The sequence below is a fragment of the Meles meles genome, chromosome 3, assembly GCF_922984935.1.
Source record: "Meles meles chromosome 3, mMelMel3.1 paternal haplotype, whole genome shotgun sequence".
Classification (NCBI taxonomy): Eukaryota; Metazoa; Chordata; class Mammalia; order Carnivora; family Mustelidae; genus Meles; species Meles meles.
In genome coordinates this window covers 5,434,473-5,458,908 of record NC_060068.1, presented here as the reverse complement: position 1 = coordinate 5,458,908, position 24,436 = coordinate 5,434,473, and the positions used below count along the sequence as shown (strand labels likewise).

Genomic DNA, 24,436 nt, shown 5'->3' with positions numbered 1-24,436 from the left:
TTTACAGATGAGGAGAATAAGAATGGATGTGGTATCCCAGACAGGGAGCATTGCATGAATGTCAGGAGAAGAAGTCTTGGCAATGCGGGGATGGAGGAAGGAGACAAGTTTGGAGAGAAAGCAAGAGCTTGTTCCTGCAGATAATTGAAGGTCCTATAAGGGTTTTTGGATTTTACACTGAGAAAAATGATGGATTATCAAAAGGTATCAAACAGGAAATGACAGGATATATTTTATATTTGTGAATCTCACTGCTGTTTAGATAATAGAGTGACAGAAAGAAAGACCTGCTGATGTCCTAGCAGTAACCCACAGGGGAGAGGATCTTGGCTAGATTTTAGGTTTGATGATGCCTCACAAATAGTAAGGCTAGGTGTGAAAATTCTAGACTCATTCACTCATGTCCAAACAGTGCAGCCAGTCTGTATTCTCTACCCAGTCCAGTAGCCCATTTGTGATATGGTCCACATCAATCCCTGAGCTTTAGGGGTAAGGGCATTTTCATTGTTTGGTACATGTTTTTAATTCTTTGGGTTCTTTTGATTCTTTCAAAGAATACACTGGAATCTGAGATAGGACAGGAAGTGGATGGCTTTAAAATACAGAGAACAAACTGGGAAGTGGTAGAGGTGAGGCAGTAGGGGGATTTGTTAAATTGGTGATGGGTATTAAGGAAAGAAGTTGTTTTGATGAGAACCAGGTGTCATATGTAAGTGATGAATTTGCTAAATTCCACTTCTGAAACAAAAAAGAAACAAACAAAAATTTATTTTTTTTAATTTCCTTTATTGTGTTTTTTATCTCTGATTCATTTTTTTTAAATTTCTGTGTTAAGAGTATCACTGATGGGGCATCTGGGTGAATCAGTTGGTAAAGCATCTGCCTTTGGCTCAGGTCATGATCCCAGAGTCCTTGGCTGGAATCTTCCATTGGACTCCCTGTTCAGTGTGAAACTGCTTTTCCCTCTGTCTGCAGCTCCCCCGTCTGTGCTCTCCTTCTCTCTGTCCAACAAATAATTAAGAAAAATCCTTTAAAAATAATAAAAAAAGAGTCTCATTGATGTCCTCCATTCTTTCCCCAGGTTATCTGGATTTCTGTATGTTAATTGTTTTTAAATCATCTCTCAGGCATATTGCTTATTTCCATTTTGCTTTGGTCTCTTGATGTGGTTTTGTCCTATTCTTCATTTGGGAGATTTTCCTCCATATCCTCATTTTGTTTAACTTTTCTCTGTCTGTTTCTGTGTGTTAGGAAAGTTGACTACTTCTCCTGCTGTTAATGAAAATAGTCTTATGGAAAAGAGGTCCTGTAGTTAGCTCCTGTGGTGCAGTGTCCCTGTTCTGTTTTGCTCCCAGAAGTCATCACCCTCCTTACCTTGCTCAATGTGGTCTCTTCTCTACCTTTAGTTATGACATTTGTTCTGCCAGTCTTTGGGTTGGTTTCTGGGTTACTTACACTGCTGTGAAGGTTATCTAATTGTTTCTGTGGTGTAAGACAAACTTGGGGTCCTCCTATCCTGCCATCTTTCCAGAAAACCTGAGAGATTGAAATCTTTTATTCTAATATAAAGAACAAAATAACTTAAGGATGTGCTCACTTTTGTCACTTTTATTCAACATAGTATTGGAAATAACAGTTAGAGAAATTAAACAAGAAATAGACATACAAATTGGAAAGGAAGATCTATACTTACAGATAACATAATCTTATATATAGAAAATCCCAAATAGTCTAATTTAAAAGTACTAAAAAAACTAATTAATCCAGCGAATTGTTCATGGTATGAGATTAATACCTAAAAACCAGTGTGCTACCATATGCTAGAAATGAATAATCTGAATATGAAATTGCATCGGTAATTTTACATATCAATGTGGCGTGCTCAGATATGTGGTTGTGGTCAAATATTAATCTAGATGTTTTTGTAAGAGTGTTTTGGATAAGACTAACATTTAATTCAGTGGACTTTGAGTACAGAAGATATTTTTTTTTAATTTTATTTATTTATTTGACAGACCGAGATCAGAGAGGCAGGCGTGGGGGGGAGGGGTTCCTTGCTGAGCAAGGAGCCCAATGCAGGACTTGATCCTAGGACTCTGGGATCATGACCTGAGCAGAAGGCAGAGGCTTCAACCCACTGAGCCACCCAGGCACTACTAGTAAAGCAGATTTTTATTCCATGATGTGGTGAGTCTTATTCAATCATCTGAAACTTAAATGGAACAAACATTTGAACTCTTCTGACCAGGAGGTAATCAGGTATCAGAAGACCTTCAGACATTAACTGCAGCATTAACAGTTCTTTCATTTCCAGGGTGCTTGTTGACCCTGCAGATTTTGGACTTTGACTTGCAAACCTCCATAATCACTTGAGACAATTCCTTAAAATAAGGGATATATATCACATATATAACAGAGACAATGTGTGTATATACACACTGCAGGTGACCAGTATTAATGCCCCTGTTTTGTTTTGTTTTGTTTTGTTTTGTTTTTTCCTGAAGTGGCACAAACTTGTTAATTAATATATTAAAATTTTCCTAGATAAGAAGTGCTATACTAAGAGTATAACAATGATTTATCATTGTGGAAATTTGTTAAGAAACAGTTTAGCTTGTGTCATGACCATCATCAGTAGATATGTCTAAAATGTGCTACCAGTCAGGGTCATATGCTTTTTAGACAGAGCACAAGATAGATTAAAGTTGAAGTTTTGGGATTAGATTTTACTTACACTCTAACTCTCTAACTTTTAGTAAGAGAAACAAATTCAATGAGGGGATATCATTCAAAGAGATTGGATGCTCCCGCACTACTGGTTGAGTAACAGAGTGTTAGCAATGCCACTTTCAAAAGGAATGGGAAGAAATTTATAGTGGGATCCAAAAAAAAAAAAAAAAAAGGAAAAGAAATACAATAAATACATTTATTTCTGAGTAAACATTATTAGTTCCTGATACTGAGGACATTACTCAAATGACACTACAATTTATGTTGCCTCCAAATATTCACAATATATAAAAATTGTACTTGATTAGATCCTACAACAGTTAATTATAAGCCCATATTTTTTTACAAATACACAAACATATGCATTCACACTGCAAGTCTGCCCTCTTTATAAGCTAAGAGGAAAGAACTTAGTGAGCCTATAATTTACTTATGTATTTAACCAGTCTGTTCCCCTCAAATCATCAAACTACTGTGCTTAAAGATTAAATATCATGTTCAAACCTCAAGAAAAGTCTCTTCATTTGTGTATGGGTGTGTTGAGGCAAAATGAAAACACTCCTTTCCTTGCCATGATCTCATTAAGACATGTGGAAAGCCTATGCTAATTACTTGGCAAGAAGTTTCTCATAATTAAACCTTAGGGAAGCTAACTTCCTTACACATTGTTTTCCCATGGTGGAACACCCTTGTCCATTTGCATTCTTGTCTATGGTTTCCAGTAACAGACGCATTGTTTGCAAAACTGTTTGAATTACCAACGTCAACATACTATCAATAGCCAGCACAAAATTTAATTTTGATGTGGGAACAAAATTTCATTTAACCAAAGATAAGAGTTATTAAGTCAGATATTTACTGGATTAAGTTAAAAATTTAGTCAAAATCAGAGGAGGAGTCAAGATGGCAGAGAAGTAGCAGGCTGAGACTACAGCAGGTAGCAGGAGATCAGCTCGATAGCTTATCTAAACATTGCAAACACCAACAAATCCAATGGGAGATCGAAGAGAAGAAAAACAGCAATTCTAGAAACAGAAAATCAACCCCTTTCTGAAAGGTAGGACTGGCAGAGAAGTGAAACTAAAACGACTGGAAGATAGACCGCAGGGGGAGGGGCCGGCTCCCGGTAAGTGGTGGAGCAATGGAGCACAAAATCAGGACTTTTAAAAGTCTGTTCCACTGAGGGACATTGCTCCAGAGGCTAAACCGGGGTGAAGCCCATGCGGGGTCAGCGTGGCCCCAGGTCCCGCAGGGTCACAGAAGGATCGGGGGTGCCGGAGTGTCACAGAGCTCGCAGGTGTTAGAACAGAGAAGCTGGCTACAGAGACAGAGCCGAGGACTGAACTCTCAGCTCGGGTTTACCTTGAACTGGTCGCAGGCTGGGTGAGCTCGGAGCGGAGCTGGAGGCTGTGGATACGGGAGTGATTGGGTGCTGTCCTCTGGGGGTGCTCTGAGGAGGGGGGCCCCGGGCTCTCAGCTCCTCCAGGCCGGAGACTAGGAGTCCGCCATTTTCATTCCCATCCTCACGAACTCTACGGAAAGCGTTCAGTGAACAGAAGCTCCCAAAAGCAAACCCGAGCCGATTACTTAGTCCAGCCCCCGGTAAGGGCAGTGTAATCCCGCCTCGGGCAAAGACACTTGAGAGTCACTACAACAGGCCCCTCTCCCAGAAGATCAACAAAATATCCAGCCAGGACGAAGTTCATCTATCAAGGAAAGCAGGTTCAATTCCTAAGACAGCAGCGGTAATCCAGAGGAGGAGAAAGCAAAGCACGGAACTCATGGCTTTTTCCCCATGATTCTTTAGTCTTGCAGTTAATTCAATTTTTTTTTCTTTTTTCAAATTTTTTTCTTTCTTTTTTCTTCTTCTGCTAAATTTTTTAAAACTTTTCCCCTTTTCTTTTTTAACATTTTTTGACTATTTAAATATATTTTATTTCTTCCTTTTTTATATTTTTTCTTTATTTGTTTTATTTTTTAAATTTTTTTTCTGAACCTCCTTTTATCCCCTTTCTCCCCCCCACAATTTGGGGTCTCCTCTGATTTGGTTACAGCGCATTTTTCTGGGGTCTTTGCCACCCTTTTAGTATTTTATTTGATCCTTCATTTCCTCTTATCTGGACAAAATGACAAGGCAGAAAAAATCACCACAAACAAAAGAACAAGAGGGACCTAATCAACACAGACATTGGTAATATGTCAGATCAAGAGTTCAGAATGACGATTCTGAACGTTCTAGCCGGGCTCGAAAAAGGCATGGAAGATATTAGAGAAACCCTCTCTGGAGATATAAAAGTCCTTTCTGGATAAATTAAAGAACTAAAATCTAACCAAGTAGAAATAAAAAAAGCTATTAATGAGGTGCAATCAAAAATGGAGGCTCTCACTGCGAGGATAAATGAGGCAGAAGAAAGAATTAGTGATATAGAAGACCAAATGACAGAGAATAAAGAAGCTGAGCAAAGGAGGGACAAACAGCTACAGGACCACGAGAGGAGAATTCGAGAGATAAGTGACACCATAAGACGAAACAACATTAGAATAATTGGGATTCCAGAAGAAGAAGAAAGAGAGAGGGGAGCAGAAGGTCTATTGGAGAGAATTATTGGAGAGAATTTCCCTAATATGGCAAAGGGAACAAGCATCAAAATCCAGGAGATGCAGAGAACCCCCCTCAAAGTCAACAAGAATAGGTCCACACCCTTCATCTAATAGTAAAATTTACAAGTCTTAGTGACAAAGAGAAAATCCTGAAAGCAGCCCGGGAAAAGAAGTCTATAACATACAATAGTAAAAATATCAGATTGGCAGCAGACTCATCCACAGAGATCTGGCAGGCCAGAAAGAGCCAGAAAGAGCTGGCATGATATATTCAGAGCACTAAATGAGAAAAACATGCAGCCAAGAATACTCTATCCAGCTAGGCTATCATTGAAAATAGAAGGAGAGATAAAAAGCTTCCAGGACAAACAAAAACTGAAAGAATTTGCAAACACAAAGCCAGCTCTACAGGAAATATTGAAAGGGGTCCTCTAAGCAAAGAGAGAGCCTAAAAGTAGTAGATCAGAAAGGTACAGAGACAATATACAGTAACAGTCACCTTACAGGCTAATAATGGCACTAAATTCATATCTCTCAATAGGTACCCTGAATGTTAATGGGCTAAATGACCCAATCAAAAGACACAGGGTATCAGAATTGATAAAAAAAGAAAACCCATCAGTATGTTGCCTACAACAAACTCATTTTAGACGCGAAGACACCTCCAGATTGAAAGTGAGGGGTTGGAAAGCAATTTACCATGCTAATGGGCATCAGAAGAAAGCTGGGGTGGCAATCCTTATATCAGATCAATTAGATTTTAAGCCAAAGACTATAATAAGAGATAAGGAAGGACACTATATCCTACTCAAAGGGTCTGTCCAACAAGAAGGTCTAACAATTTTAAATATCTATGCCCCTAACGTGGGAGCAGCCAGCACGATAAATCAATTAATAAGAAAATCAAAGAAACACATCAATAATAATACAATAATAGTAGGGGACTTGAACACTCCCCTCACTGAAATGGACAGATCATCCAAGCAAAAGATCAACAAGGAAATAAAGACCTTAAATGACACACTGGACCAGATGGACATCACAGATATATTCAGAACATTTCATCACAAAGCAACAGAATACACATTCTTCTCTAGTGCACATGGAACCATCTCCAGAATAGATCACATCCTGGGTCACAAATCAGGTCTCAACTAGTATTAAAAGATTAGGATCATTCCCCACATATTTTCAGACCACAACTCTCTGAAGCTAGAACTCAATCACAAGAGGAAAGCTGGAAAGAACCCAAATACATGGAGACTAAACAGCATCCTTCTAAAGAATGAATGGGTCAACCAGGAAATTAAAGAAGAATTGAAAAATTTCATGGAAACAAATGATAATGAAAACACAATGGTTCAAAATCTGTGGGACACAGCAAAGGCAGTCCTGAGAGGAAAATATATAGCAGTACAAGCCTTTCTCAAGAAACAAGAAAGGTCTCAAGTACACAACCTAACCCTACACGTAAATGAGCTGGAGAAAGAACAAGAAAGAAACCGTAAACCCAGCAGGAGAAGAGAAATCATAAAGATCAGAGAAGAAATCAATGAAATAGAAACCAAAAAAAAAAAAAAAAAACAATAGAAAAAATCAATGAAACTAGGAGCTGGTTCTTTGAAAGAATCAATAAGATTGATAAACCCCTGGCCAGACTCATCAAAAAGAAAAGAGAAAGGACCCAAATAAATAAAATCATGAACGAAAGAGGAGAGATCACAACTAACACCAAAGAAATACAGACAATTATAAGAACATACTATGAGAAACTCTACGCCAACAAATTTGACAATCTGGAAGAAATGGATGCATTCCTAGAGACATATAAACTACCACAACCGAACCAGGAAGAAATAGAAAACCTGAACATGCCCATAACCAGTAAGGAGTTTGAAACAGTCAATAAAAATCTCCAAACAAACAAAAGCCCAGGGCCAGACGGCTTCCCAGGGGAATTCTACCAAACATTTAAAGAAGAACTCATTCCTATTCTCCTGAAACTGTTCCAAAAAATAGAAATGGAATGAAAACTTCCAAACTCATTCTATGAGGCCAGCATCACCTTGATCCCAAAACCAGACAAGGACCCCACCAAAAAAGAGAACTACAGACCAATATCCTTGATGAACACAGATGCAAAAATTCTCACCCACAAAGTAGCCAATAGGATTCAACAGTACATTAAAAGGATTATTCACCACGATCAATTGGGATTTATTCCAGGGCTACAGGGTTGCATCAACATGCACAAATCAATCAATGTGATAGAACACATTAATAAAAGAAAGAACAAGAACCATATGATACTCTCCATAGATGCTGAAAAAGCATTTGACAAAGTACAGCATCCCTTCCTGATCCAAACTCTTCAAAGTGTAGGGATAGAGGGCACATACCTCAATATTATCAAAGCCATCTATGAAAAACCCACCGCAAATATCATTCTCAATGGAGAAAAACTGAAAGCTTTTCCGCTAAGGTCAGGAACACAGCAGGGATGTCCATTATCACCACTGCTATTCAACATAGTACTAGAAGTCCTAGCCTCAGTAATCAGACACAAAATGAAATTAAAGGCATACAAATTGGCAAAGAAGAATTCAAACTATCACTCTTCACAGATGATATGATACTATATGTGGAAAACCCAAAAGACTCCACTCCAATACTGCTAGAACTTGTACAGGAATTCAGTAAAGTGTCAGGATATAAAATCAATGCACAGAAATCAGTTGCATTTCTGTACACCAACAACAAGACAGAAGAAAGAGAAATTAAGGATTCAATCCCATTTACAAATGCACCCAAAATTATAAGATACCTAGGAATAAACCTAAGCAAAGAGGCTAAGAACCTGTATGCAGAAAACTATAAAGTACTCATGAAAGAAATTGAGGAAGACACAAAGAAATGGAAAAATGTTCCATGCTCCTGGATTGGAAGAATAAATATTGTGAAAATGTCTATGCTACCTAAAGCAATCTACACATTTAATGCAATCCCTATCAAATACCGTCCATTTTTTTCAAAGAAATGGAACAAATAATCCTCAAATTTATATGGAACCAGAAAAGACCTCGAATAGCCAAATGAATATTGAAAAAGAAAGCCAAAGTGGGTGGCATCACAATTCTGGACTTCAAGCTCTATTACAAAGCTGTTTTCATCAAGACAGCATGGTACTGGCACAAAAACAGACACATAGATCAATGGAACAGAATACAGAGCCCAGAAATAGACCCTCAACTCTATGGTCAACTAATCTTCGACAAAGCAGGAAAGAATGTCCAATGGAAAAAAGACAGTCTCTTCAATAAATGGTGCTGGGAAAATTGGACAGCCACATGCAGAAAAATGAAATTGGACCACTTCCTTACACCACACACGAACATAGACTCCAAATGGATGAAGGACCTCAATGTGAGAAAGCAATCCATCAAAATCCTTGAGGAGATCGCAGGCAGCAACCTCTTTGTCCTCAGCCGCAGTAACGTCTTCCTAGGAACATCAGCAAAGTCAAAGGAAGCAAGGGCAAAGATGAACTATTGGGATTTCATCAAGATTGAAAGCTTTTGCACAGCAAAGGAAACAGTTAACAAAACCAAAAGACAACTGACAGAATGGGAAAAGATATTTGCAAACGACGTATCAGATAAAGTGCTAGTATCCAAAATCTATAAGGAACTTAGCAAACTCAACACCCAAAGAACAAAAAATCCAATCAAGAAATGGGAAGAGGACATGGACAGACATTTCTGCCAAGAAGACATCCAGATGGCCAACAGACACATGAAAAAGTGCTCCACGTCACTCGGCATCAGGGAAATACAAATCAAAACCACAATGAGACATCACCTCACACCAGTCAGAATGGCTAAAATTAACAAGTCAGGCAATGACAGATGCGAGAATGCGGAAAAAGGGGAACCCTCCTCCACTGTTGGTGGGAATGCAAGCTGGTGCAACCACTCTGGAAAACAGCATGGTGGTTCCTCAAAATGTTGAAAATAGAACTACCCTATGACCCAGCAATTGCACTACTGGGTATTTACCCTAAAGATACAAACGCAGTGATTGGAAAGGGCATGTGTACCCGAATGTTTATAGCAGCAATGTCTACAATAGCCAAACTATGGAAAGAACCTAGATGTCCATCAACAGATGAATGGATAAAGAAGATGTGGTATATATACACAATGGAATACTATGCAGCCATCAAAAGAAATGAAATCTTGCCATTTGCGATGACGTGGATGGAACTAGAGGGTATCATGCTTAGTGAATTAAGTCAGTCGGAGAAAGACAACTATCATATGATCTCCCTGATATGAGGACGTGGAGATGCAACATAGGGGGTTAGGGGGATATGAGAAGAATAAATGAAACAAGATGGGATTGGGAGGGAGACAAACCTTAAATGACTCAATCTCACAAAACAAACTGGGGTTTGCTGGGGGGAGGTGGGGCTGGGAGAGGGGGAGGGGGTTATGGACATTGGGGAGGGTATGTGCTAATGTGAGTGCTGTGAAGTGTGTAAGCCTGGCGATTCACAGACCTGTACCCCTGGGGATAAAAATACATTATAGGTTTATAAAAAAAAAAAATGGTAGGGGAGGCGAACCATAAGAGACTATGGACCCTGAAAATCAACCTGAGTGTTTTGAAGGCTCGGGGGTGGGCGGTTGGGGGAACAGGTGGTGGGTAATAGGGAGGGCACATATTGCAAGGAGCACTGGGTGTTGTGCAAAAACAATGAATACTGTTACGCTGAATAAGTAAATTTAAATACTTAAAAAAAATTTAGTCAAAATCAGGTTATTTCTCAAAGCTTTGAACAGTGATAATAATTTAATAAATTAAATGTATACATTTCATGTTTTACATGAATCCGGAAGGATAACAAACAACAGTGATCTCTAGAGAACAGACAAAATTTATATTCTTGGAAAGAATTCATTGAGATATAGCTAAACATTCAACATGAAATTAAAATAGAGGGAGTTGCAGGGGAGTCTGTAAGTTTTCTAAGCAAAAAAATTATTTGTAATGAAACTATTTATTGATCTGTGATTATTATTTCACCATAATTTATCTTGTTATTTAACATTTATTTTACTAAATATGTTGTTAATTTTAAACAATGACAAAAATAGCTCTTCTTACTCTATGTATATTGGTTCTAGATTCACGTGACTATTATCAGAGTCTCACATTATATTCTTGGATTCCTTGTTGACTATAAATCATGGGAGATAAGATTTATTAGAACTACTTTTCTAATTAAAAGAAAGGATCACTTTGCAGTTGATAGTCTGGTCACTGATTTCAAAGCAAATAAAATGAAACCAAAGTGTATATATTTTGGGTCGAATTAAGTTTTTATTCAAGCCTTCTGATTTAACTGTAGTTGTTATCAAAACTGAATGCACTTTCAAACTATTTCCTTAGTATGTTCTGCTTGCTGGAGAAATACTTGTAAAAGCGGAATATGAAGCTATTGTACATTCAGTTTTGATAACAACATACTGGATCACTACAGTGTTTGCATCACTTCCAAGAAAAGTCGTAAATACAGAGCCATCCCAAAATGAACTTGGTACAAAGAAGCCCTTACACATGCATTTGTGCAATGTTTCCATGGAGTCCTAGGTATTACAGAAAATATTACAAAACAGACACCTACTGCTTCACTCTACATTAAGATTTGTTTCCCTTTTTTCTCTTATGTATTATACATCAGAATATAATAAAATTTGATGACAGAGGAAAAACTACTTTTCATCCATATATTAGAATTAAATTTCCATAAAGAATCCAAGGCCTGCTATACAGGGATGAACATCAGTTATTCTCTGGTACTCAGATATGAAATGGGTTAATTGGACACATTAAGTTTTTTGGCCCTCATACTTATTAAAGTTATGGATAGAATCTCTAGATTATTCTGTGTGTACTAACTTTGGAAAAAGGAATTTCTACACTCATAGAAATATCAATTTCAAACATAAGTTAGGAAAGAGAGTCTGAAAAGATGTTTATTTAATGTAATTACTGTACATTTCCTTTCTTTCTATACAATTGTAGAATCTAGCACAAAGTCCTTTTTTTTTTTTTTCCAACAGCACATGGAAAATGATCTTATCTAGTGTGCTTTTAGCCTCTTTTTGAATTTTAGGTTATTCTATGTGTTCACATTTACATTCCTATTCATTGCATTACCTGATTTTTCATGAGGGAAATTAAAGTATGTAAAACATTTTGATAAGAGGCATACAGCAAGTAAATGAGTGAATCTAGGATTAACTCCATAGTTGGCCTCCAAATTCAGGAATATTAGACTAGTTAATATATGACTCCTTAAACTATTATAGGGACAAATCCTCTGTAGCCAATATGTTTATATATCTAAGAAGTTAACAAATTAAATAACTGCTAGTATTTATTTCTGCAAGTTATCTTCCATACACAGATAATTAAAATTTAAGTAACTGAGAAGAGTTTTTCTTGGTTTTCAAATTCAAAAAAAACATACCCTCTTCCCTAAAATTAGAGACCACAAAGGTAAAAGTTTAGATAAAGAAAAAAATAAAACCAAAAAATGCAGTGTTTTATACTTCTTTTAAAAAGTTCTCATTAATAATTTCAAGTTTAAATATATTTTCTTTCTGCAAGAATTAATGATATATATTTTTCAGAATTTACACTGCATTTCATTTTACATCAGTAAGGATCTGAAGCTCATATCTTCAGGCTAACACCCCCCAAAAAGATGGAGCTTATAAGTAAAGTAAGAATGAGCACCTTGTCATAATTTGACACTTTGCAAAATAAATGGAAAAAGAGAGAATGAAATATTGGAAAGGCAGTGACTACAGGGTATGACACTATGTTGACATGGGAGGTTATGGTGCAGTTCACAACATACTTGACTGAGTTGATACAACAATGTTCTGACACATAATAAATAACTATCCATACATGTTCACTCATAGTAGAAACCTGAACTGGAAACGCTTGAGGAGATTTGTAAAAATGTGATGACCACTTTTATCTGAAAGTCTACCAAATTTAAAAGAAAGTAAGCATTGCCTTAAAATTCTATATATTCTAGTCTGTGATTTGTTGTTTTGTTTCATTTTTGTATTTCTCCATGTCTCTTCTCATACCCTCCTTCACCTCCTTGTTCCTTAGACTGTAAATGAAAGAATTCAGCATCGGGATGATGGCTGCATATAACACAGAGATGAGTTCGTCTCCTTCTGCCAAAGAGAGGGACATGGGTCTCATGTACCTGATCACTCCTGTTCCACAATATATGGTCACCATGACCAGGTGGGAAGTACAAGTGGAAAAGGTTTCTTCCTGCCTTTAACAGAGTTTATTTTCATCACAACCACCAGCATGCAAAGGTAGGGGAGTATAATGAGGAGGAAGGGGAATAACATATTTCCAGCACCTCCTATGGCCATGACAGTCTCAAGCAGGTATGTATCAGCACAGAACATGTGAAAAAGAACAGGCAATTCACAGAAAATACAGTCAACAACATATGGACCACAGAGTGGAAGAATTATGAGGTAGAGCAGCACCACTGAAGCAAAAACAAAACAAAACAACAAACAAACAAAAAACAATGATCCAGGCCCCCAGAGCCAATGTCAGACACACAGACCAGTTCATGATGAGAATATATCTTAGTAGGTAACAAATGGCCACATATTGATCCAGAGCCATCACTACAAGGAGAAAGCACTCAGTTGACTCCAGGAACAGGTGATGTAAGTCTGAGCAATACAGAAGTTGTGAGATATGACTTTCCTGCTTGCAAGGAAATTAAAAAGCATCTTGGAGACCACAAATGTGCTAAAAAATAAGTTAAGAATAAAAAATAAATAAAAAAATAAGTTGAGAAAGGCCAGATGACAGAGATATACATGGGTATCTTGAGAGAGGAATCTAAAATTACTAAGAAGATGATGTCTATGTTTCCAAAGAGATTTGCCAGGAAGACCAGAGAAAAGAGTAAAAAGAGTGGAATCTCCATCTGGGGGTGACTAGAAAATCCTACAAGCACCAGCTCAGTGATGGTGCTGGAATTTTCATGACTCATTTTGACTATGACAAGTTTCCTGCTGAGATGAGAGGGAAGCAAAAGCCAAAAATGTTCTTATTTTAAAACTGTGAGATTAAGCCAATTCCCTTGTCATAGCAAATACAATGCTGAAGATAAATGAATCTTAAAAATCTTAGCACTTATTTGTGAAATTTCACTGGACAAGTATTTTATCCAAAGGAATAAGAACATCAAATCACAGTCTGCATCATGCAAATATCTGTTTTTGATGAATTACAAGTTTTGGGTTTTAAGCTGAAAATTTCTCCCACTTCTATTCATTTTATCATATGTACTACACAGCACACGTCTACATTTTACTAATCAAATCTTATCCATTTCTTAGAAAGGAACTAGAATTTCACAAAACAAAGAGATTTGTCCAATATTCCAAGTAGAAAATATTAGACTTAAAAATAATTCTATTGTCCTTCAAATGTAATAAAAAAACAGAAGTAATAATACATCTTGCATTTAGCAATACAAAAGATTGAGTTTTTTGTTTGTTTGTTTTCTTTCCTGGTACCTATGGACCATAAATTACAATGTCAAAAACGTATAATACACAAAATGTAATTATCTTGATGATTTTCAATACCTCAATATTAGTAAGGTAATATTAGTATTAATATTATATATATAAATATATATAATATATATAATAATATATAATAATATATAATAATATAATATTATATATATAAATATTATATATTATTATATATTATTATATAATATATATAATAATATAATATAATATTATATATAAATATATATATAAATAATTAGTAATATTAATACCATAATTAATCCTCTAAACTGTTGAATTTGAAAATTTCTATTAATGATCTTAGAAAAATAATTAAGTTGTTTCAAAGTTAAGCTTTCTGATCATTTTAAGAGCAGTGTGAAATTGCTTATGGGTTTATGTCTCATTTATGGGCATATATTTTCAGTGATACATTTATGTTCTTTATCAATATCTCTGAATTAAATTTGCCAATCTGTGATGAAAGAGATGATATAGACTGGTTATATAATGTGTTGACTACCTTACACACAATACACACACACACACACACACACACACACACACACGCTAGTTGTTTTTTTTTTTAATAATTTTTAATATTTCTAATAAACATACAATGTATTTTTATCCCCAGGGGTACAGGTCTGTGAATCGCCAGGTTTACACACAGGTTCACAGCACTAACCATAGAACATATACTCCCCAATGTCCATATCCCCACCACCATCTCCCGACCCTCCTCCCCCCAGCAACCCTCAGTCTGTTTCTTGAGATTGGGTCTTTTATGGTTTGTCTCCCTCCTGATCCCATGTTCTTTCATTTTTTCTTTTCCTACCCCCATATAACTCTGGGAAACAAACTAAGGGTTGCAGAAAAGGAGATGTGTCGGTGGATGAGGTAACTGGGTGATGGGCATTAATAAGGGCACAGGATGTGATCAGCACTGGTTGTTATGTACAACTAATGAATCATTGAACATTATATCAAAAACTAATGATGTACTATATGCTGGTTAATTAAATTTAAATTAAAGAAAAAGAAAAAGAAAAGAAAATCAACAAAGAAATGTAGTTTTGAGAGACACAGTGGACCAGAGGGAGTTAACAGGTATATTCAGAACATTTCATCCAAGCAGCAAAATATACATTTCTTTCCAATGCACATGGAATTTTTCTAGAACTTATCATATACTGGATTATAAATTAGACTTCAATAAGTATAAAAGATTGAGATCATCCCATGCATAGTTTCAAAACACAATGTTAAGAAACTAGAAGTCAACCACATGAAAAAAAAATGGGAAGACCTCAAATACATAGAGGTTAAAGAATAGCCTACTAAAGAATGAATGGGTCAACTAGGATATTTAAAAAGAAGTAAAACAAGAGAGGGGAGGCAAAATGGCAGAGCAGTAGGAAACCCAATTCAACTGGTTGCCTGAATTTAGGTGGAAATCTACCAAACAATTCTGAACAACCACAAAATCAGCCTGAGATATAAGAATATATATCTACAAACAGAAAAGCACTGCCTGTCAGAAGTTAGTAAAGGAAGAGTCATAAATTTGTGAGGATATATCAGAAGATAAATAGAAGAAGGAGGGTGCTTCCATAAGCTGGCTCCGGGAAAGTGATATAACACCGGAACACAAAAACATCCTGCACTGGGGACCTGACAAAAACTTGCAGAGCAGTAGTGGCCAGAAAAAGACATTAGAGAGGCACTGAGAATGGATCCAGGAGCTGTGGGTGCATGTATGCATGATCACAGGACCACTAAGGGTTTCAGAAGCACAGAGGTCAGGGACATGCCCATGCCCCTGGGATGACTCCTGAAAGAGTCACTGTGGGCACACACCACACGGGACATTGTGGTTTTTCAGTGGTGCATACAGAAACAGAGACTGTTTGTCCTGGAGGGTTTAGTGAAGAGAGCAGATTTCTCTGCTCTGGTGCAAAGGTTTGGGTGTGGACATTTTCACTATGACCCTCAGAAGAGGTGAAAAAAGCCACAAGAGAACAAAAGCTCAAAAGAGTGGTTTCCACTCAGTCCATTCCCCCAGCAGGGGGCAGGATAACTCAGCCCAAACAGGGTTGCCTGAGAAACACTGTGGCACGCCCTTCCCCCAGAAGACAGCCTGGAAGAACAAGAGGCTGACAACCTGTGGACCCCATAATATTGTAAAATTCCAACACCAGCGGAAAATAGCATATTGAGCTCTAGGCATTGCCTCAAAGCTTCTTTATTTTTCAGGCACAACTCTTTTATTCTTTTTATTCTTTCTCTTACACTTTTTTCTTTTTACCTTGTTCTCATTTCAACTAGATGTTTAATATATCAAATTATATTTTATAGTAGCATAGTAACTTTTACTTTTTCACACCTATGTTTTTTATAGGTATCTGCTTCAATGTTGTCCTTTTTTCCTTATCCAGTATTATATATATGTATATATATACATATGTATATATATACATATATATGTATAAACACACGTGCACACACACACACACACACACACACACACACACAAGATTCACTTTTCCTGTAATTTTGGGAAAGTATCCTCTAACAAACAGATTCAAATACACCTAGGAACAACTGAAACGCCCTACTCTGTCCAGACAGAGATTTGAGGCCCCCCTTCGACTCAACCCCATTTAAATTTTAATTTATTTATTTTTTATTTTTTAAAATTGTAAATTTTATTCTTGTGCTTCATTTTAGCTTTCTTTTTCAGTGGTGACTTCCAACTGCTCTGAATTTTCTTAGGGTACATCTTGCTTGCTTCGTGGTTGACATTTTGGTTCATTAGCTCAATCTTCCCTTGACAGAATGACTAGGAGGAGGAACACCTGAAAAATAAAAGAACCAGAAGGAATTCCCTCTTCCACAGAATTAATTGATATGGATGGAAGCAAGAGATCAGGGGTAGAATTCATGGTAGCAGCCATGAAGTCAACAGCGAGGCTTGAAAAAAGCATTATTATAGTCTAGAATCTCTAAGGGCAGAAATAAAATCTAATCAGGCCAAACTTAAAAATGCTATGAATAAGATGAGGTCTAAACTGGATTCTCTAACAGCCAGTGTAAATGAGGCAGAAAAATGAATCAGTGATCTAGAAAATAAGCTGATAAAAAGGAAAGAAGCTGAGGAAAATAGGGATAGGCAGATTGTAGCCCATGAAAATAGACTTAGAGAGATCAATGATACCATGAAATGTTCCAATATCAGAATTATCGGGATGCCCAAGAGGGTGGATGGTGGGGGGCTAGAAGGTATATTTGAGCAAATCATAGCTGAGAAATTCCCTAATCTGGGGAAGGAAGTAAGCGTTTGTGTCCAAAAGGCAGAGAGGATCCCTCCCAAGATCAATAAAAATCGATAACATCCTGACATATAATAGTGAAGTTTGCAAATCTTACACCCAAGGAAACTATCCTGAAAGCAGCTATAGGGAAGACATTTCTTACTTATAGAGGGAGGAATATCAGAATAACATCAGACCTGTCCACAGAAACCTGGAAAGACTAAAAGGGCTGGAAAGACATATTTAGGGTACTGAATGAGAACATGAAGCCAAGAATAGAAGAATACTTTATCCAGCAAGGTTTTCATTCAGAATGGACAAAGACAAAAGAGCTTCTGGGACAGGCAGAAACTGAAATAATATGTGACCACCAAGCTGGCCCTACAAGAAATATTAAGGGGGATTCTTAAAAAAAAAAAAAAAAAAAAGACCCCAAGAGTAATATAGACCATAAATTTACAGAGATAATCCATAGAAACAAGGACTTTACTGGCAATATGATGACAATAAATTCAAATGTTTCCATATTTACTTTCAACATGAATAGCCTAAATGCTCCCACGAAATGGCACAGGGTTTCAAATTAGATAAAATCACAGGACCTGTCTATATGCAGTCTACAAGGGTCTCATTTTGAAACCAAAGACACCTCTAGATTGTAAAAGTGGGGAAGGAGAAGGAAAAGGACCCAAATCAATAAAATCATGAATGAAAGGGAAGAAATCATGGCTAACACCAAGGAAATAGAAACAATTATTAGAAATTATTACCTGCAAATATATGCCAACAAATTAAAAACCAGAAGAAATGGAGGACTTCCTAGAAATTTAAAAACTACCAAGACTGAAACAGGAAGAAATAGACAACATGAATAGACCAATAACAGGTAATGAAATTGAAGCAGTGGTCAAAAACCTCCCAAAATGCAAGAATCCAGGGCCAGATGAATTTCCAAAGTAATTCTAGCAAACATTTAAAGAAGAAATAATCTATTCTACTGAAGTTGTTTCAAAAAATAGAAACAGAAGGAAAACATCCAAACTCTTTCGATGAGGCCACCATTAACCTGATGCCAAAACCAGGCAAGACCCCATCAAAAAGAAGAATTACATACCAATATCCTTGAGGAACATGAATTCCAAAATACTCTACAAGATCCTAGTCAATATGATCCAGCAATACGTTAACTGGGTTATTCAACATGACCAGGTGAGATTTATTCGTGGATTCCAAGGATGGTTCTACATTTGTAAATCAATCAATGTGATACAGTATATTAATAAAAGAAAAGACAAGAACAGTACTATCCTCTCAATCAATGCAGAAAAAAGCATTTGGCCAAATACAATGTTGTTTCCTGATTAAAACTCTTAGGAGTATATGAATAGAGGCAACATTCCACAAAGTTATAAAGGCCATCTATGCAAAACCCACAATGAATGTCATTCTCAATGGGAAAAATGATAGCTTTTCCATTCAGGCCAGGAACATCACAGGGATGCCCATTTTCATCATTATTATTCAACATAGTGTTAGAAGTTCTAGCATTAGCAATCAGACAACAAAAAGAAATAAAAGGCATTCAAATTGACAAAGAAGTCAAATTCTCTTCCATTGGAGATAACCTGGTGATACTTTATGTGGAATATGCAAGTCTTCAGCCCCAAATTCCTAGAACAAAAATTCATAAATGTTGTCAAAGACAAAATTCAGTTGCATTTCTATGCACTAACAATGTAACTGTAGAAAGAGAAATTAAGCAATCAATTCTAGTTTCAGTGGCACCAAAAACCATAAGATACTTAGGAATAAACTTAACCAAAGAGGTAAAAGACCTATACATTAAAAACTATAGATCACTTATGAAATTGAAGAAGACACGAAGAGATGGAAAAACATTCTATGTTCATGGATTGGAAGAAAAAACATTGATAAAATGTCTATGCTGCCCAGAGCAATCCACATTTTCAATGTCATCCCTATCAAAATACCATTGGCATTTTCAAAGAGCTGAAACAAACAATCCTTAAATTTTTATGGAACCAGAAAAGATCCTGAATTGCCCAGGGAATGTGGGAAAATAAAAACAAAGCTGAGAGTATCACATTGCCTGATTTCAGGCTATATTACATTGCTTTGATCCAAAGGACAGCATGGTATTGCCACAGAAGCAGATACAGAGATCAGTGGAACAGAATAAAGTGCCTAGATATAATCCTCAACTCTATGGTCAACTGGTCTTTGAAAAGGCAGGAAAAAATATAAAGATAGTCTCTTCAATAAATGTTGCTGGGAAAATTGTATAGCTACGTAATGAAGAATGAAACTCGACCATTCTCTTACACAAAGATAAACTCTAAATGGATGAAAGATCTCAATGTGAGATAGGAATCCATCAAAATCCTAGAGGAGAACATAGGCAGTAACCTCTTTGACACCAGCCACAACAACTTCCTTCAAGACACGTCTCCAAAGGCAGCAGAAATAAAAGCAAAAAGGAACTGTTGGGACTGCATCATGAAAAAAAAAAATAAAAATGCTTCTGCACAGCAAAGGAAAAAGCCAACAAAACTGAGAGGCCACCCACGGAGTGGGAGAAAATACTTGCAAATGACATTACAGATAAATGGCTGATATCCAAGATCTATAAAGAACATCTCAAACTCAACACCCCGAAAAAACAAAGAATCCAGTCAAAAAACAGGCAGAAGACATGAAAAGACACTTCTCCGAAGAAGACATGCAAATGGCTAATAGACACATGAAAAAAATGTTCATCATCATTAGCCATCAGGGAAATTCAAATCAAAATCACAATGAGACAATACCTTAAACCAGTTAGAATGACCAAAATTAACAAGGCAGGAAGCATTATATGTTGGATAGAAGTGGAGAAAGGAGAACTCTTTTACAATTTTGGTGGGAATGGAAGGTGGTACAGCCGTTTTGGAAAAGAGTGTGGTGGTTCCTCAAGATTTTAAAACTGGAGCTACCCTATGACCTAACAATTGCACTACTGGGTATTTACCTCAAAGATACAGATGTGGGTATTATGAAGGGTAGGTATTGCATGGAGCACTGGGTGTTGTGCAGAAAAAATGAATTCTAGAACACTGAAAAATGAAAAAAAAATATTTTTTAAAAAGTTACAGATCTAGTGAAAAGAAGGGACACATGGACCTGAATATTCACTTCAGCAATGTCAAAAATGCCAAACTGTGGAAGGAGCTGAGAGCTGAGATGTCCTTCAAAGGATGAATGGATAAAGAAGATGTGATATATATATATATATATGGATATTACTCAGTCATTGGAAATGATGAATACCCACCATTTGCATCAACATGGCTGGAACTGGAGGGGATCATGCTAAGTGAGATAAGTCAAGCAGAGAATGACAATTATCATATGGTCACTCATATGCATAACACAGCAAATAGCACAGAGGACCATAGTGGAAAGGAGGGAAAACTAAAGAGGAAGAAATCAGAGAGGGAGACAAAGTGAGAGACTATGGACTCTGGGAAACAAAGAGGGTTTCAGAATGGAGGGGATATGGGAACAGGTTAGCCAGGTGATGGCTATTAAGGAGGGCACTTGGTGTTATACACAACTATTGAGTACTTGGTGTTATACACAACTATTGAGTCATTGAACACCACATCAAGAACTAATGATGTACTATATGCTGGCTAACTGATGACCATCAAAAAAATAAAGCCATATTTAATAATAAGAAAAATTAAAAAATGAGAATTTGAATAGATAAGGAGATTAGAATTGTTAATGGAATTTTGCCTAGAAAAACCTAGAGAAGAGAAAAACCTAGAAAGAGTTTTGCAATTAATTTGAAGTGTCTCTTCAAGGTCCACAATAGCCAAACAGTGGAAAGTGCCAAGATGCCCTTCAACAGATGAATGAATAAAGAAGATATGGTCCATATAGACAATGGAATAGTACTCAGCCATCAGAAAGGATGAATACCCAACTTTTGTATGAACATGGATGGAGCTGGAGGAGATTATGCTGAGTGAAATAAGTCAAACAGAGAAAGCCAATTATTGTATGGTTCACTTACTTATGGAGCATGAAGAATAATAACATGGAGAACATTAGGAGAAGGAAAGGAAAATTGAATTGGGGTAAATTGGAGGAGAAGACAAATAGTGAGAGACTATGGATTCTGAGAATCAAACTGAGGGTTTTAGAGGAGAGGGAGGTAGGGACTTTGGTGAGCCTGGCCATGGGGATTAAGGAGGGTATGTATTGCATGGAGCACTGGATGTTATCCTAAACAACAAATCTTGGAACACTACATAAAAAAAAAATAGCAGTCTCTAATTCAACAGTTTCCTTAAGGTGGCCTTCCTTCTTTGTCTAGATAACCCCTTGAGATGGCTACCAGTATCTAGAATAGAAAATGTTATTGAGCCTCAAAAGGATCCATATGTTAAATTTTGTGTTCTTCACACTGGGCCCCATTAAAGTGCTTTCTTACTCATGGTACAGGAAAAACTGCCCCTGTTTCAGTTGATTAGGAAAGGTCACCAACAGATAGAATATCTTCATTTTAATCTTCAGTGAGTACAGTTATGGTTGAAGGAGACATGCAGATCTAATGTCTCTTCTCTCTCCCGCAGAGTAGCCTGTGTGACTCCCACCTCACAAACTTAACTGGTATACATGTCCCAGGCAATTCCCACTGTCCAGAACTTGGCAAAATAATGGATACTTCATTTATTGTCCAATTCCATACATAAAAATGACTGCTGTGTCGTTGAATATTATGAACCGACATTTCTCTAAATATGGAACAACCTGTTATGTAATGTACCCCTCATTTATTAATCTGGACCCTGAGTTGCACAGCTGAACTCATATAGTACAGGAACAAAATAACAAAACAAAGCAAAACAAAAAATAAACAAACAAACTCTCCTAGGTATCAGCTCACTCCTGTCAAAGATGCGGACAATCAAAATGTATGCGAAAGGGATGAAAAACTTCAGTATTTTGACTTTGATAGTGGCAGACTTCTCTACCCTCATTCTTGCTCCTGTCCTAGATAGACTCTTCAGTTCCACTTAAGGGATCTTCCCATTGGCAGAACATGTGGTCAGTTGATCCCTGTGGTAGTCAAAGATTATTACACATGGCACTATGAATGGCACCTTGGGATATTATTTCACTTTTTAAAGACCAGACCTCCACCTTCCTTTTCCATATTAATCTAAAATGCTCAAATGGGCCATTAATAAGAAATTTCCAAATAATCAAAATAGTCTCTCTCCAAGACAGACTGTCACACAAAGAAAAGTAAGGCAGGAATTCCAAAACCAAGCAGATGTTGATAAATGAAGGAAATGCCCAGTGGCATTACTGACTCTCTGATCAACCAAATTGATCCAGGGAACTATTCTCACTATCAGGGCCCTTCAGTTTAAAAAGTTTATATAAAACTTGCCCTTGATTCTTTTTGAAGTCATTAATAGCAGTATCACAATTTTGGAGGTAAAAAGAGTGATACTTAATTCTTTGGTCCCATGATTTTTTTTTAAATTTAATTTTATTTTTTCAGCATTCCAAGATTCATTGCTAATGCACCACACCCAGTGCTCCATACAATACGTGCTCCTTAATACACACCACCAGGGTCGTCCTATCCCCCACCACCTCCCCTCCAAAACCCTCAGTTTGTTTCTCAGAGTTCACAGTCTCTCATGGTTCCCTCCCCCTCTGATTTCCCCCAACTCACTTCTATCCTTCTCCTAATGTCCTCTAAGTTATTCCTTATGCTCCACAAGTAAGTGAAACCATATGATAATTGACTCTCTCTGCTTCACTTATTTCACTCAGCATAATCTCTTCCAGTCCTGTCCATGTCGATACAAAAGTTGGGTATTCATCTTTTCTGATGGAGGTGTAATGCTCCATTTATATATGAACCGTATCTTTATCCATTCATCTGTTGAAGGGCATCTTGGTTCTTTCCACAGTTTGGTGATTTTGGCCATTGCTCCTATGAACATTGGGGTACAGATGACCCTTCTTTTCATTATGTCAGTATCTTTGGGGTGAATACCCAGTAATGCAATTGCAGGGTCATAGGGTACCAGGCTTTTTGAATAAGCACATAGTCCTCGACTTCCTGGTGGATAGCCAAGACCTGGCTGTACAATTGCCAACACCTTCTGCTGCACTCAGATAAATGGAATGACAAAATAGAACAGTCTATTGTGTGGCTTATAAAAGAAGCCTTCAGGTTCTCTGAAGGAAAGATTTATTATGGGGTGTTTTTTTCCTGACGTGATGATTGGAGCTCATGGTGCAATTCAATTCTCCAGGTAGGCCTTAGCGTACTGCTTGGGGTGGAATTGATTGTGACTTTCCTCTCTCTGTGGCCTCAGACTAATCACCCAGTTTTTGCCACAGCTCTCCAAAGTCAAAACTATTTGCCACAAGTTTGAGTTACCCTGTATCTCATTTGAACCCAAGAAACTAAGGAGATAAATTAAGGTTAACTTAATCCTATTTGTGGTCAAATAGGACAATCCTATTTGTGCCGAAATCGTATTTGTGGCCTTGCAAGCCCAGGTGGAGGGTATTACAAATGCTTTGCCTGGTGGGTCTTATACAGAAAAACTGCCCTCCCTTCTCCAGACTCAGTGCATAGCCAGTGCACTGAAGAATAAGGAGGAAGTTAGAGTTAATACTCTGGCCCTCCAGACACCATACTTTTATAAATATCCATGTTCCTAGCACAGGTGTCTTCAATCAGAGGCCTCTTAATCAGATCCATGGCTACATTCCTTCTCAGGTACCTCTGAGACACCTACTCATTAGGAGCACCCACAGACCCCTCTCTCCAATGTGATTCATCATTTAGTCCTTTACAGCTCCTAATCCTTCACACAGCCTTCCCCTTGCATTCGAGCTCATGGAAAAAGAAAGCCTTTGGGTGAGAGGGAGAGTACGTTCACAACCTTTTTGGAAGATATCTTGTAGAAATCTGAAATGGGCTCCTCTAAGAAAGAGGCAGGCCACTCCAGGTTGGTAAGTGACTGTTTTAATAATAATAAAGGGAACATACAATTCAAGCATGGCTTGAGTGGCAGCAAGATGAATGGATCCCTGTCCCCACTTTCT

The 24,436-nt window shown here is 37.2% G+C and overlaps 1 pseudogene; it reads left to right on the top strand.

The window, feature by feature from the left end:
* Positions 1–24,049, top strand: part of LOC123938380 — a 29,115-nt pseudogene extending 5,066 nt beyond the window's left edge.
* The last annotated feature ends 387 nt before the right edge of the window (positions 24,050–24,436 follow it).